Raw genomic sequence first — 15,729 nt, 5'->3', positions numbered from 1 at the left:
TTAATTGACGATTTTGCAGTTTAAAATTAAATAACTTTATTTTTTTCGTTTTATTCTATTGAGAAAATTGCAATTGGCAAATTAACAGGTACTTGACACCTAATGAGTTTTTCCGGTAGAAATTTATAGATGCACCGAAAAATTTACTTTTGTGACATAGGTCGGAATTAGGTATCACATTTTGAATAATTGTTTTCTATTCCGGAAGAATATAATTATATTTCTATTAGAGTGATTACTAGACACTCGTCTGGCAGCAAGCAGCTAACCTGAATTTGACTTCTGAACATATTATATAATTTATAAACCGAAAGAAAGAACACTCTTAAAATAAATCTTCTTTAATTAGAACGAAAAAGGAAACCATTCATTGGACTTATCAGCTATTATTTTATAGTTTGTTCCCTTTTATCTTAATAATTATTAATTATGCGAAACACTTTACCTGTCTCTAATTAAGAAAACAAAAATATTCCGCATACAATAGATGCTCGATAAAAGTGCAATTAGTCAAATTTGTATCGCGTCGACCCAGAAGTTCGCTCATGCAAAACCCGTCACAAACCCGCTAGAATACTGTCAATCCTACAATGTTTCTCCACTAGCGCCAATTATTACCACCGAGCTTCTCCCCACTACAACTTAGCTAGTCCTGGCAAAGTGCTTTTCATGCCTCCATCACTTGAAACAGCGCAGCTGATGCGCTCTCTTCACTGCGGTAATTCCGAAAGAGGCGACAAGATAAACACGTCGGAAACCTAGAAGTACGCATCCATTGGCACATGATTCCACGGCAGCCTCCGACGGGTTCAGAAATGTGCTCACTCACTTGTAAAGATATTTTTATTTTTTCCGTTTTACGAGACTCAGCAGAGTTCATGTAGAAAACACATGATGAAAAGGATGCTCGAGCGGAACGAAATCCACTTCCGGTAGCGTGCCACAACTCAGAGAAGAAAAAAACTAAACAAAACTATTTCTTCTATTTATGCTGGCTTGGCACTACATCTCTACTGGAACATGATCTATGGCTCAACATGGAACTATCAGCACAATAGGGTGCTTGGCGTAAGCGCGTTAGCTAAAACTACGCGGGACGTTATAAATATTATGCATAATAGACGATTGGCATAATTAAAAAAAGTTAAACATTTTTTGGTTACGGATGTTTCAATCAATTCGCAATTTGCACCTGGGAAAAGCGAATTAAAATTTGGGCCACAGCATACATTAATGGTGAAGTCTACAAAAAATCACAAGGTTTTTACTACAGGGTTGTTCGAATTGTTTTCATAGAACTATTATAGCACTACTAAGGATAGATTTTTTTATTATCCAATAATGTTGGTTGTATAACACTGCGAAACAAAATAAAAAAATTTGGGAGCAGAACGAAAAAAAAAATGGCAAAAGTTTACGGTGTCAGGAAACCCCTGGTGAAGAAATTTTTGAAAAAAAAATTGTAACGGGGCTTCACAAATTAAAACCAAAGTTTGTATGGAGAACTAGGGTGGTTCTACAGATATCAATGAAAATAGTCATCTTAAATTTTCGCATAAACTCTTACATAAAATGTTTATTACATCGAAAAAGTAATCTATGCAAGTTTTTAGCTCAATCGGACATGATTAAGGGGGTGCGGCGTTTGAATATTGATTTCATAATATAAGAAACAATCCAAAGCGGGGAGGGAGTACATGAAATGTTGACAATCGAATTTTTTTTGTCGAAATATGTCTAAAAATAGCATAAAACATAGGCATCTAGTGTCAAAATCAACGAAAACCGATAAAAACAAATTTAAACATTTTTTTAGTTCCAAGGACTTTTTGAAAAATGATTCGAAAAACGAAAAGTTTATTGTAATGCCCTATGATTGCAAAAAAAAATCCAATCGAACTGGGTGTGGGAGCAGAACAAATAAAAAGATGGCAGGGATTAGGATTCCAACTACATCAATATGAAAAGATTTTTGAAAAAAATTGGAACGGGGCTTTACAGTTTAAATCCAAAGTATCGTGATTTTTTTTTAAATTGCATCTTTTAGGTGAAAATGGGCATCTTTGATCGAATTTTCCCAACGAACTAAGCTTGGGAGCAGAACAAATAAAAAATGGCAGGGATTTAGGGATTATAATAATCGATCTCTTGACGCACATGGTCGGGTTCTCCAAAAACCAATTGAGTTATTTAACACGGAATAGACTCACACAGGTTTTATGTGTTTCTATATATTTCTAGATGAAATGAGAATGTCTAGTCTAGTCTAGTCTACACTTACACAGCCAATACATGTAGGGATCCTGGAAAATTGCAGACGTTCGTCCACAATTTTTCTTGTCATTACAGGTCGGACTCGATTATCCGGGGATTTGAAAAAAATCTCACCCCGGATAATCGAATCACCCGGATAATCGAATCAAACTTTTTTTTGCGTTATTTCATGAATTTAAGCTTCATTCGTGGAGAAATTGGAAATAAAATGACCAGGGCAAATTTTCCTATTATGGTAAATGTACCTATTTTGGCCCTAGTCGATTTTTCAGACTTTCAGGGTGTGATTTGCATTTTCAGTTGGTTTTCATTTATTATTCATATTGGTAACGAGTTAACGATATGTATCAGTTGTTTATAGCTATTTGTACAAGAATTCTAAGATAAACTTTTTAATATGGTGTGTCTTTTGCAATACAAGTCAAACTCGATTACCCAGGGCTTAGATTTTCCGAGGTAACTGATTCGATTACTCGAATACCAGAAAAAATAAAGTTAGTAAGTAAACTGGGGGTCGTTTGTTTCTTGGCTCCAGTTTAATTTACGTTGGTGTCACATAACACAGCTAACACGTCTAGTCATTCTAATTAGAAGAGTGTGTGTTGCGCACCCACAAAGAGATCCTTGTCCTTGTAGCATCATTTAGTTGACCAATGCTGGATTGTCAGGTAATAACTACGCGTGTAGTCTTCGCAAACTGTCCCACTCATACTTGTCACTAGCGAAGGACTACCAGGTTCCCGGGCGCCTCAGCGAGAAGTACTGCTGGCGCCCTCTTTACATAGCCTATCATCAATCTTTGCTTGAGCTACCCTAGAATTGAAATCACCTCCAGTGACGGCCGGGTGTCTCTTTTCAGAATCTCGTTAACCGTTTCTTGACCAACTTTTTTCTACCGCGTATAGGGTCCCAAAACTATTTTTCATTAAAACTGTTGGCGCCAAGAAACACGAAAAACCTGGTTTAAGAAAGATAGGTGCTTCTTTTGCAGCTGCTCAATATTTACCTTCCGATCTAGCCCAATTTCATAAAAAAAGGTAATTGAGGGCAATCTAAATTAGAAAGTTTTAGCAGTTTTCAATAATATTCCCAGGCTATGAAAATATTCCAAAATTTCATTTTCGCCATTAACAGAAACTATACCTGGCAGCACTGCTTCAGCTGAACCCAATCAGATTAATTGTAATAACTTCTGTTCTAATGCTAATATTTATAACTTTTAGAGCTCAAATGAAAGATCTTAGTCGCAGTTATTAGCCTTACTTGACGTTGTGTAAACCAAAAGTTATAGTTATATAGAAACATGGTTGTTCATCAACCAAAAGGGCTCGAACGGGTTAAAGATTCTATTGGAATTCTGAGCAGAAATCACTTATTAAAGGGGATAATGAGAGAAGAGCAATATTGTTAGTGTCAAAGTCCACTGGAACTCAAAGCAGGATATTCATCAGAACATTACACCGGATTCCAATGATAATAGGACCTTGATTCTGTCAGTATCTGAAATAAAGCATAATCTTCAGCGGAATTCTATCTTGAGAAAGATTCCACTAGATATTTAAGAAGCTTTTCTCTAGAACCCTGCATCAAAATTTAGAGAAAAAACCGTAGAAATACGGATAAATATTGAATCGAAGTTCTGAAATAGATTCCATTGGGATGCTAAGAAAACTTTGATCAGAATCTTGAAAAGTATCCCAAATAGAATCCTGAGAAGCATGTCATCATTATCCCAAGAGATAGCCAGAAACCGACCGAGCAATGTAGGTATAATAAGGTTTTATGTGGCCTACAGTAACCGATGTATTACGAGAAAAAATGTACTTTTAGTGTAAAATTAAAAAGTTGCATAATTGGCAATATTGGCATTAAAAACTTTTCATTTTTTTTTGGAATCCCTAAACAAATCTTTAAAAAAAAATAGCTCGCTGATTGATTCTAGTGCAAACAGTACCAGAGATATAATCCGAAGAAAAACATTTTTTTAAACAATTTGTTGAAATTAACCGTTATGTGTCCAACAAAAAAAACACCTATAACAGGTCAACGAGGGTATCAGGGAACCCACAAATTAAAATGCTCATAATTATGGCTTCCTTTAACCAATTTTGACACTTTTAGATGTTTTAGATTCAGGAACTCGTCCACTTTTGGATTCTGTAACATTGAACCCAATAAATGGATCTGGTTCTTGATAATCCGGATTTTCCGGGGTAATGTTCCAGTACTAGGGTATGATTTGTAAATTTAAATAATGCCCTAGCAAAATGAGTATCAAACCTCTTCAAATTGTCTCGGAAGTCTGTTATTTATTGTTACGGGATCCTATGGTAGTTTGAAAAATGGAATTGGAATGGAATGGACATTCACGGGCCTACGGGAGCCTGCTCCGGAATGTCTGTTTCGGGGTGAAATCACCAAATGGTTCCAATACCACGAGATACAGCCTACTGATGCTATGCCAAGAATTTTGATACCCATATTGCTAGTATCCCATTGAAATTCACAAATAGTATCCAAGCACTGGAACATGCTTCCGGAAATATCCGGATTCCCGGGAACCGGTTGGAATAACCCGATTAATTTTTACCAAGTCTAAAAGTGGATGAGTTCTTGAATCCAAAACACCCAAAAGCATCAAAATCGGTTGGAAATTACCTTAGTTATTGGCATTTCAGTTTTGGGAGTACCCGGGTATCCACGTCGGCCTGTGACATAGTAAAAAATTCAGGAGCCTCTCCTCACTCCCTTCTTACTATATCAAAAACATTATTATCCCAAAAGCTTGACTTAGTGAAGTTCTAAGATGTCACAAAGTTTCAATTTCCAGCTAGTTTTACATCGGAATTTCATTATTAGTAACCTAAAAAGGTATCCGGGTACCGCGTTGGACACATAATGGTTAAAAGTGTTCCCATGGACTGAGGGGCTGTTTAAACGACACAACAGTTTAGGTTATTATATATTATCTCTAAATGAACAATTTCTTCAAAACTGATTCCAATCCATGATGGTCGATTCCAAGTTTTGTTTTTTTATAAGCTATTTTTGAGGTAGGTTAAAATTTGAGAGGAGGTTAACCCTAGACACCCCAAATGCCCGAAAAAAACGTTCTATAATAAGACATTATAGTTGAAATTTGATTTTTTTCAAAACACCTGGATAATCGAATCATTTTCCCCGGATAATCGAATCACGGATAATCGAATGCCCGGATAATCGAATCCCCGGATAATCGAGTCCGACCTGTATTAATGATTGTGGCACATATTGAATATGACACAAGCATTGAAGCGGCCAGGCCAACTGTGCAGCGTACAAAATAAAGATGATTCAAAATTATACGGCAATCAAATTATTCATTCAATGAATAATTTAATCAACGAATCATTTTGAACCTTGAATAAGAAAGAAACGTGGACAACCGTACACAACCGTTTCAATTTGATGGGGGTTTGATAAATCGTTGGGAGTGACTTTGCTAAGAGGGTTAATGTCACTCCTTTGGTCCTAGGTTCCTGGGATGGGACAGAAGTATTTAGCCCTGCCCTGGCCGCTATAGCCCAGGGTTATAGCGCCCTTACTCGCTCTCTGAAACAATAGAGAAAATTGGCGAAATCGGTTAATTAGTAGTAATATAAACAAAAACGCATAAAAATACAAACCTTCAGACAACTCACCTTCGACAAAAATCCATACAGGACTTCTATGTCCTAATTGGCAGTACAGGATCATGAAACCAGAAACCTTCCGCTTTCGTTGAGCATTGACGGAAAACACAAACTGTACCGCATATTTCACAATAGGCCAAACCGATACTAAAAATTGACTGAGAAGTCATTGCTATTTCCACCTGGCTCAAAACAACAAAAACACTCGCAATCAGCTAACTCAGCAATAAACTACGATTGTCAAGTTCAATTAATCGGGGCACATCGCAAAGCCAGGGTACTCGAAACTAGGATCTGTTAGCTATAAACAAATAATTAACTGAGCTGAAAACTAAGTAAAAATCAATTCGAACGATGCGGAGTCCAGTTGAGACATAAAACATATACCTACTGTATCGATTCCGCTGGCCACCCTCGGCAAACCGGAGATCAAGAGAAACGAAAGCAATGAAACTGAAAGACGGACAGGCATTCCAGAGCGAATCAGCCATAAACCTAGAATGGAAAACCAGGACTAGGCAGACTCACATGGACATGATCGAAGGGAAATGCGAAGAACCCCCTGTCCTCCGCTAAGCAGGAGCTGGTTTCTAAATGCTGCTAATTCGAAAAAACCTGTCAATTCTTGATTCTGTGAATTTTGGATTCCGTGAATTCTAATATCTGCGAATCCTGGATGCAGTGGGTCCTGAATTCTGGATATTGGGGATTCTGTATTTGGTGAAATCTGGACTCTGTGGATTCTGAATTCTAGATTCTGGATTTTGTTATTCCTGGATTTTGTGGGTTCTGAATTCTAGTCTCTGTGGACTCTGTATCTTGTGGATTCTGGAATTTTGGTGGAAACTGAACCGCGTGTGTTTAGAATCTGTACATTCTGAAATCTACGGGCTCTGGTTGATTCCAAATTCTGGATTTTGGGGATATTGGATTTGGTGAAATTTGGACACTGTGGATTCTGAATTCTATATTCTGGATTTTGTTATTCCTGGATCTTGTGGGTTCTGAATTCTAGTCTGAAGTCTAGTGAATTTTGGACTCTGTAGATTCTGAAATCAGCGGGTTCTGGGTGCTGTGGATTCTGAATTCCAGATTCTGTGGATTCTGGATATTGTGGATCATGGATTTTGTGAACTCAGGATTCTAGTCTGTGGATCTGGTTTCTAAGGATTTTAGATTTTGTGGATGCCGGATTTGATGGAATTTGTACCCTGTGGATACTGGATTCTGTGGATTCCAGAATTCTAGATTTCGTGAATTCTAGATTATGTGGATCCTTGATTTTGTGGATCCTAAACTTTGTGGATTCTGAACTTTATGGATGCTGAGTTCCTCTTTGGGTTGTGGGTTCTGTGGATTCTGGATTTGGTGGAATCTGAACCACAGACTAACAGACATAACACTCAAAATCAAAACTTCGCTCGCTTTAACGGTCATTTTAAAAATATTTGTAGTTGGGACTGTGGCCACATTTGAAGTTATGGCGCCACTGACACATGAACAAGCATATGAAGGATAGACCACTAGTGAAAAATTGTTCCCAAACCTGAGGGGTAACCCACCAGTAAATGAGTGTTTGGGCTAGTGTTCTGGGAAAATTGTCGGATAGATGTTTTTTGAGGGAATTCCCTCATAATGTTATGTCTGTTAGTCTGTGTCTGAATTCTGTGAATTTTAGATTCTGTGGATTTTGAAATCTGTGGATTTTAGTTTCTCTGGATTCTGAATTCTATGGTTTGTGGATACTGCGGATTCTAAAAAAATGTGAATTGCGGATTCTGCGAGTGCGAATTCACGATTTTGTGGATTCTGAATGCGGCGGAATCATGATGTGATGTATTCCGGATACTGTGAATGTTGGATTCTGCAGATTCTGAATTCTGCGGATTATGCGTTCTGTGGATTCAGGATTTCATGGATTCTATCGTTTCTGAAATTTGTGGATTCCGTTGATTTTGAATTCTAGAGTCTGGGCATTCTATGGTCTATCGATTTCGTTGATTCTGGATTCTGTGAATTCCGAATTCTGTGACGAACTTTATAAAGAAAAAAAAACGTGATTTCGTCCCTTCAAAGCTCACCCGATACACATTTTTTCCCGCCCCCCTGCGATTGCCTTTCAAAATTTTCCTGTTTTTCAGCAAATCCACGTATGGCAAACTCGAATCGGTAACCACACCATCGATCTCAACTTCATAAGCGGGCATGTAGATGCGTTAATTTTCCATAAGAGACTTGTCTACAGCAACGTCATTTGCTTGCTTTAGACAGCACAACATTGTAGCAAATACTGTGCCGATTCTTACAACATTCTCCAGTACAAACTTACGCTAGGTTCCGGCCGTTACCTATGGCTTAGATCAATCCTCGTTCTAAGCGACTCGACTAGCAGTGGATCCAGGCGATGCGTACCCAGTTCGGCACTGAAAAAAAAGTTTATTGGTAGGATCGAAAAATGACAAGGTCTTGGGGAAGCGCTGAAATCTTAATCTGCTCTATACAATAGTTGAGAATTAGTCAGAAAAAGGGTGCCGGTTCCAGCTACACACTAAATTATTGGTCGAAAGTTGAACTGAAAAAACGAACCAATATAAGCACACCAAAGGGGCGCAAAACTGAGATTCTCTAGTTGAAATATCACGAGAGGTTGATGGTGTTCCTGAAAGCGCTGGAAACTCTTTCTTTGATCTCAGGTTTCTGAGACGCCCAGGAGCCATTTTAACCCGTCCAGTGCGATTGCTATTCAAAATCTTCGCTAACTAGAGCAAGAAATCCTTGAAACAGTCAACCCCGTACTTCACTAGACAAGTTCAAATCGGTGTCCACACCGTCGATCTCAACTTTATGCATTTCTAGATGGAATGAGAATGTGTGCATAAAGAAAGTTTAACCCCACTTAACATTACAACACATTGATTAGACTATGTAAAATGGATAAAACATTATATTTGGCAAACACTGCAAATATATTTACATCTTTAGTCAGTATTTTGAAATTACTGTTTTTCATCAGTCCTATATGAGAGTTAGAAAGAATTATTTACCCGTATATTTATTTCGTATTGCTGAAGTATTTCTTACAAGCTCAACTTGAGATTAATGGTTGAATGTATATAACAATATATTTGCTTAAGGGGTCTTCTACTCGCGAGGCCTAAAATTGAACACTTTTTTGGGAATAAATTGCAAAGCATTTACTCAATGGATTTAGAAACTTTTTTTTTTATTTTGAAGATACATGTTTTGACTTTTCAATTTTACTTTTGAAGACGAAAAGAAAAATCTCTCGCGACCTTGAAACTTCATTGGTGATATTGATGTTGAAACTGCAGGGGTCCCGTTTAAGTAAAGTTGTGGCAAATTGGGTAATCTGTAATCAGAAAACTCATATTTTTGCCTTTCTCATATAGAAAGGTTATACAATCGGTAGGAATTTCAGCTTTTCAACCTAGGCCCGCAGGGCCGAATCTTTTATACCGTTCGACTCAGTTCGTCGAGATCGGAAAATGTATGTACGTGTGCGTGTGTGTATGTGTGTTGTAACCCGTCAGGGTAACAATTTAGCGCTGGGTGGAAATATACCCTTTTAGCCTTTCTTATAAAGAAAGGATATGCAATCACTCTGAAACTGACTTTTTAATCGAGGCCCGGAGGGCAGAGTCTCATAAACCATTCGACTCAGTTCGTCTAAATTGACAAACGTCTGTATGTGTGTATGAGTGAATGTGTGTATGTGTGTGTTTTTATAACTCATTCACTTTTCTCAGAGATGGCTGAACCGAATCGCTCAAACTTGATTTCAAATGAAAGGTATAACGCTATTGAATTTTTTGTCGATCGGACTTCCAATTCCGGAGTTACGGGTTGAAGAGTGCGAAAATTCCCATATAAAATGGTAACACCATGATATCCTAATGGTGTAATACATATTAAAGGGGGTGCAACATAACTCGGATTTGCGGATCTAGGTCACTAATGATCTTTCCATGCAGCTTGGACCACATTGGTCACCTATGACGGTTCTTGATGCCCCCGGGTACATTCCAAGTTCATAAGTTAATTTCACACCTTTTTCTCAAGGAATTCTTGACCGATTTTTATAAACTTAGTTTCAAATGAAAGACACAATACTCCTATGAACTGCAATTGAATTTCATTCATATCTGACATTTGGTTCCGGAGTTACAGATTGGTTATTGCGACCACATAGGAATTTCCCATATAAACCGGTACAATCGTAATACTTCAAAAGTTAAAAATCCTGGTTAAAAATCCAATCCAGTCTAGATCACATCGTTTCAATTTTCAAGTCTAGATCACTGATGGCCAATCCAAGACTCTTTGAATATAATGTCTATTGTCGACAATTCCGGAATTTTTGGGTTCTGGACGTATTCCAGAATTAGTCACATCGAATACTCGGTGATGACTGAACCGATTTTCATAAACCAAATCTCAAATGGAGGGAATAATATGCGGTTGGGTGTTGCCTACTCCATCTCAACTTCCCCTCACACCATCTCTTTCGACATCACCCCTCTCCCTTCACATTGACCTATATTCTCTTCATCCGCCATATACAATTTTTAGAGAATTTCGTCCCATAGCTATATATTATAAGTGAATTTGGAGTCACTGAGCTCAAATTTGATATCCATCGGATCCGTTTTTAAGAGCTCTTTGGTGAATTTTAGGCTGTTTAAACGGGGATATTGACAAAGTCGAGGCATATATTTTTCTTTCTTTTTAATAAACCGAAGCTCTTAAAATATTCTTCTTCAGTCTCTAGAATAGCTTCATAACCCTTTCTGATTATTTAGTTTAAATTCCGCTTAATAGGGTCAGAGAGCGCAAAATTTAAAATAAAATTAAAATTTGGATTTTTGCCTTTCTCATATAAAGAAAGGCTATGCAATCACTCCAAAAATCGGTTTTCCAACCGAGGGCCGAGTGTCATATCCCCAGCCAACATTTTGATTCATTTAGTAAGTAGCAATTTAATTAACTGAACTCTTAAACGATCCAAATTGATTGCATAAAATGCACAGATTCCTTCTATGTGAACAAAAGTGGAGGCCATATACGTACAAATCGGTATAGTAGAACTATGAGATTTACGACAAATTTTGATCTCATCAGAAGCATTATACAATCATCTAGGTTTTCATTTTGAGTTGGTATATGTTCAACTATACAATCATACGTGAAGGTTTAAACATCTTAATGTTCTCAATGAGTTATAAATCTTAGTGAGTTGCATTCAGATAGTATGTGGTAGCATGGAGTATTTTTACGTTTCTTATAAAGGAAATGTATAGAATTCGCTCAAACTTTCAAGATTCTTTCCGAGGCCCGGAGGGCCGAGTCTTATATACCAATCGACTCAGCTCGACGATTTGGGACAATGTCTGTGTGTGTGTGTCTGTGTGTGTGTATGTAACGGACAAATTCTCATTCGTGTTTCTCAGCAATGGCTGAACCGATCTTATCCAAACCAATTTTAAATAAAAGAACTAAAAAACAGTATGAACGCTATTAATTTGTTTTTGATTCTGATGTTTAGTTTCCAAGATATGAATGGTTGAATGTGTAAAAATGGCGTTTTTTGCAGTTTTTTAAAGTTATCTACCGAAATTGACAATATAGATTAACAATTTATATGTTTTTAGACAGCTTTAACGAATACCTTTCGAACAAGCTATAGATTGTTGAAATCAGACTATTATCAAAAGAGATATTTAACATTAAATGCGGACGAAAGATGTTTATCATTTCCCATTGCCAGAAATATGACCAAAAACATGTAATCTATTATTAACGCCAAAACGGCTTATTTTAGGTCAATAGTATCTTCGGAGAATATAATGGAGGCAATACGCCCTTTCTTTTGGTATTGTGCTTTTACTGATTAATCTCCCTATGAGTGAGATATTTTCACAAATCTTCTTGGAAGTGATTATATCGAAATGATGTCTTCAGCAAATTTGTAGCTCTTACTTTTGCGAATAACTTTACTGAAGACTTCAAATATCTATTTTGAATACTTTAAAAGTTATGGCTTGTTGTGTGTGGATTACTCTTTGTCGCCTAATAATTGTTCAATATAGTAATAATCCATTGAAATAAGCCAAACATTATTACGATAAAACGAATTTTGTATTTTATTTTTGTATCTACAGCCGCTAGAAATAATCACCCAACACCTCCAAGTTGTCTGGAAGGAACTTGATAACTTATCAGTACAAAAATGTTCATTTGTACGAACCTTCTGACTGCAATTTTTCTAACTTATAACCATTGGATCGATCTGAAACATATCGGAAAATGAAAAGCGAAGTAAATAACTCCAAGCAACGGAGTAGCCAAGAGAAGGTTTTAGGGTTTAACACCATACAACTTCCCCCCCTCCCACCAAACAAAAAAAAAATGGAATGAAGTTGAAAATTTATTGATGCAGACTGATTTAATTCAATATTACAATAACAATTATCTGATCCGTACATTGATAACCTGTTGTTGTAAACATCATGAGGACTTTTGATAAATTGTCGGAATGGGGTCCTGATATGTAACTGATCTATTGGCCTTGATTTCACAGTTGTCTAATAGCATCAATATCAAATTCTTGCCTGAAAACTTTCCAATAGAAAATTCCAGAGTTCTGTAATCAATCATAATCCTCAGATTTCTTTTCAAATTGAGCTCGCTTTTGTAGAGATGTTCTGTAATAAGGGTCTTTATTTAATAGAAAGCGAAGTTAAAAGTGATTTAATGTCTATGAAACATAGCACTGCTCACCAAAAAATGCATAAATTTCAACATTTGCTAAAAATGTTTTTGCCTTTCTCATTCACTCTAAAATTTGTCAATCTAATCCCGACCGGGAGGGCCGAGTGTCATATGCCAATCGACTCAGTTCGTCGAGATCGGAAAATATCTGTGTGTGTATGTATGTGTGTATGTGGAAAAAAATGTGACCTCTGTTAATCAGAGATGGCTGGATCGATTTGCACAAAGTTAGTCTCAAATGAAAGGTACAACCTTCCCATCGGCTGCAATTGATTTTTTTATTGATTGGACTTCCGGTTCCGGAGTTACGAGTTGAAGAGTGCAATCACACAGCAAATATAAACTGAAATGAAAAATTTTCAAAATCAAATTTGTATTTTTGATGGCAAATGACTTTATAATGCATAAAACATTGAGATGTGATGTAATATGTAATATGTAATATATAAACTCGAAAAAATAATGTTTGACAAAAATTTATTTTTTTGGACTTTGGTACATTTTTGCCTTTCTCATATAGAAAGGTTATGCAATCACTCTAAAAATCCTCAATCATACCGGCCCGGAGGGAATATGCAGTGAGGGGTTGCTTCTTTAAAACTAAAACTAGTTTAAAATTTCTTAACAAGTTGAAAATTTTCGGAAGGACCTGGACCTCCCGGATCTTTCTCCATGATCCACCGCTGGTTTCAGGCGATGTTTCAGTATCACATAGTATCTCAAGATCGTGGCTGTCGATCCATTGTGCAAATCGTACTGAACATGTAATATTCATTGCCACCATTGTATTGAACATAACCAGCCATGGAATCGTAGTCTGAACAAATGAGACAAGCACAATTGCACCACTAGGTGGATTAAAACAGGTTTTTATTTTGGGAATGCGTCGAGTTGAGACGAAAACCTAATATGATTAATAACGAGGATAACACTTTCCGAATGTAGAGAGAAATTTATGAAAAATGACGATTTCCTTTCGATTCTAGCAGGTTCTGATCGATTTTGATGAGTATTTGATTTTTGTTGTATGACCAATTATATGTATAGATCAAATGTTCAAAAACAGTAATTTAAGGTCAAGATAACATCATTTTGAAACCGCCAATTTCGGAGGTTTAGTATCTTCGATGAGTTTTACAAACGTTAAACAGCGCATCATTTGATAAAATAATTTTGACGGCATATCGTCCAAGAAGTATTTATGGTGAATTTTCTCAGGTTAATATTCATGACTACAATAAAGTCTCAACAAATTCGCTAAAGGCACGAACTCTGTTACTATTGTCTGAAAAATTATTTCTGCATAATTTTAAAACTTCAAATATTACGGTTTCGGAACTATGCCGTTTGGACAGTAAGATCGATTTTCACCAAACCCCCACCAATTGTAAAATTGGTATTGTAAAAAAACGTAAGGGCGATACTTCAATGCTGATAAGTGGGACCGAAAAAGTAAACAATCATCAAAGGGGCGATACTATCATTTTGTCAATTTCAATAGCAAACACAAATTTTAATTTAATAATTTCAAATACTTCATGAAGTTTTGGGTTTCGATCACTGAATCATGCAATCTAGGATGTAAAAAACACAATTGTTCCTAAAAAGGAAATAAAATCAAGTCTGGAAATATTCACTGTTGATTTTCTTTTAATGGTGTCAATGCTAGTATCGCTTTTCTCAAGAAAAAGAGTTGATTTCTTAGTTCTCAGTCACGTTGGAAATTTGAGTAAAGTATAAACTTCAAGTCGATTAAAAAAAAATCGATTTTTTGGCTCAGTACAATATATAACCCCTTTAGGAAAATTCAGTTTTCCCACTACAATGCATTGATTGAAGAATTTAGATATTTTATTAGCAGAGCATTAGCAATAATTCGTTTGTATGTCTAGTTTATGGGCCATTTTTTCGCTTTCCCATTGATTTGGTTTGAGATCTATCCCATGTAGTATGTGTTATCAAAAACATCGCGAAGCATCAAGTTCTAAATGTTCTCAAACGATGTAATATCCGAAGAGAGTGATAAGAGTTATAAGAAATGTCTCATCACACTGTTAGGTGGATTAAAGGCGTTTTTTAATAAATATTATGAAAATAAAAAAAATCAGGATGAAGTTTTCATTATTCCCTATAAGACACTTAAACGCCACACACTGATGTTTCATAGTTGAAGTTGAAGTTACTATTTTCTGAGCATCAATAATGTCTGCTAAAAGCTACTTCCAGTTTCGATCCTGAGATCTTCGCATTCCCAGCTTAGCCTCTATGTGCTCATCTATCTACGCATCGTCAAACAACGACTATTTTGGATCATCTTTGCGAATACGATTTAGAAATACCATAATCCAATCTACATATAGTACTCCAATGATACCTTCTATACCTGTCAAATCACAACCGACATTCTTTACACAAGCCATTTTTCTGAATAGCTAATGCATACTTTTTTTATTGCATTCAACAAGTTTAGCAGAGAATTTGTCAAGTGTTACAAAAGGTGACCATTTTTGCGAATGATTTTGTAGTTTAATCCAATTGCAAATTGATTCATATACAATGTTTCAAAATTGTCACTCTGGCAAAATCTGAATTTTATCGTTGACGTAATTGCAAACATGACACAATTCAAAAAACCATAATTTACGAAATGACAGAACATTACCGTGTTTCTTTTAATTTTACATGAAACATATACTTTACATGCACAATGACATAAAATTACATCTCCTACCATTCAGAATAAACGCTGTATGTGGAGTAAAATTACATGATTTACGAAATTAAACTTCATGTAAAATTAAAATCAAACGTAAAACTAAGTCATTTTTGATGCTCGTATATGTCATGGTCAGTAGACGTAAATTTACACTATTTTTTCTAGGTGTGTAGTATACTGTTCAAAAAGTGTTATCAAATTCTCCGAGAGGAAAAGTAATTTAAGAAACCCGATTATCCTTGAAGTCTCAAAACATAAGCCCCCGCATTGCTCACCAAT

The 15,729-nt window shown here is 36.2% G+C and overlaps 2 protein-coding genes across 9 annotated transcripts in view; one reads left to right on the top strand and one right to left on the bottom strand.

The window, feature by feature from the left end:
- The window catches only part of LOC131694076 (potassium voltage-gated channel subfamily KQT member 1), a 1,057,856-nt gene that overhangs the window by 815,377 nt on the left and 226,750 nt on the right, over window positions 1–15,729 (bottom strand). The gene's annotated exons all lie outside the window — the stretch shown is intronic.
- The window catches only part of LOC131694078 (thiamine transporter 1-like), a 69,309-nt gene that overhangs the window by 38,565 nt on the left and 15,015 nt on the right, over window positions 1–15,729 (top strand). The gene's annotated exons all lie outside the window — the stretch shown is intronic.

The sequence above is a fragment of the Topomyia yanbarensis genome, chromosome 3 (genome assembly GCF_030247195.1).
Source record: "Topomyia yanbarensis strain Yona2022 chromosome 3, ASM3024719v1, whole genome shotgun sequence".
Classification (NCBI taxonomy): domain Eukaryota; kingdom Metazoa; phylum Arthropoda; class Insecta; order Diptera; family Culicidae; genus Topomyia; species Topomyia yanbarensis.
Note: the sequence above shows the minus strand (reverse complement) of the source record. Positions and strands in the feature narration are given on the sequence as shown.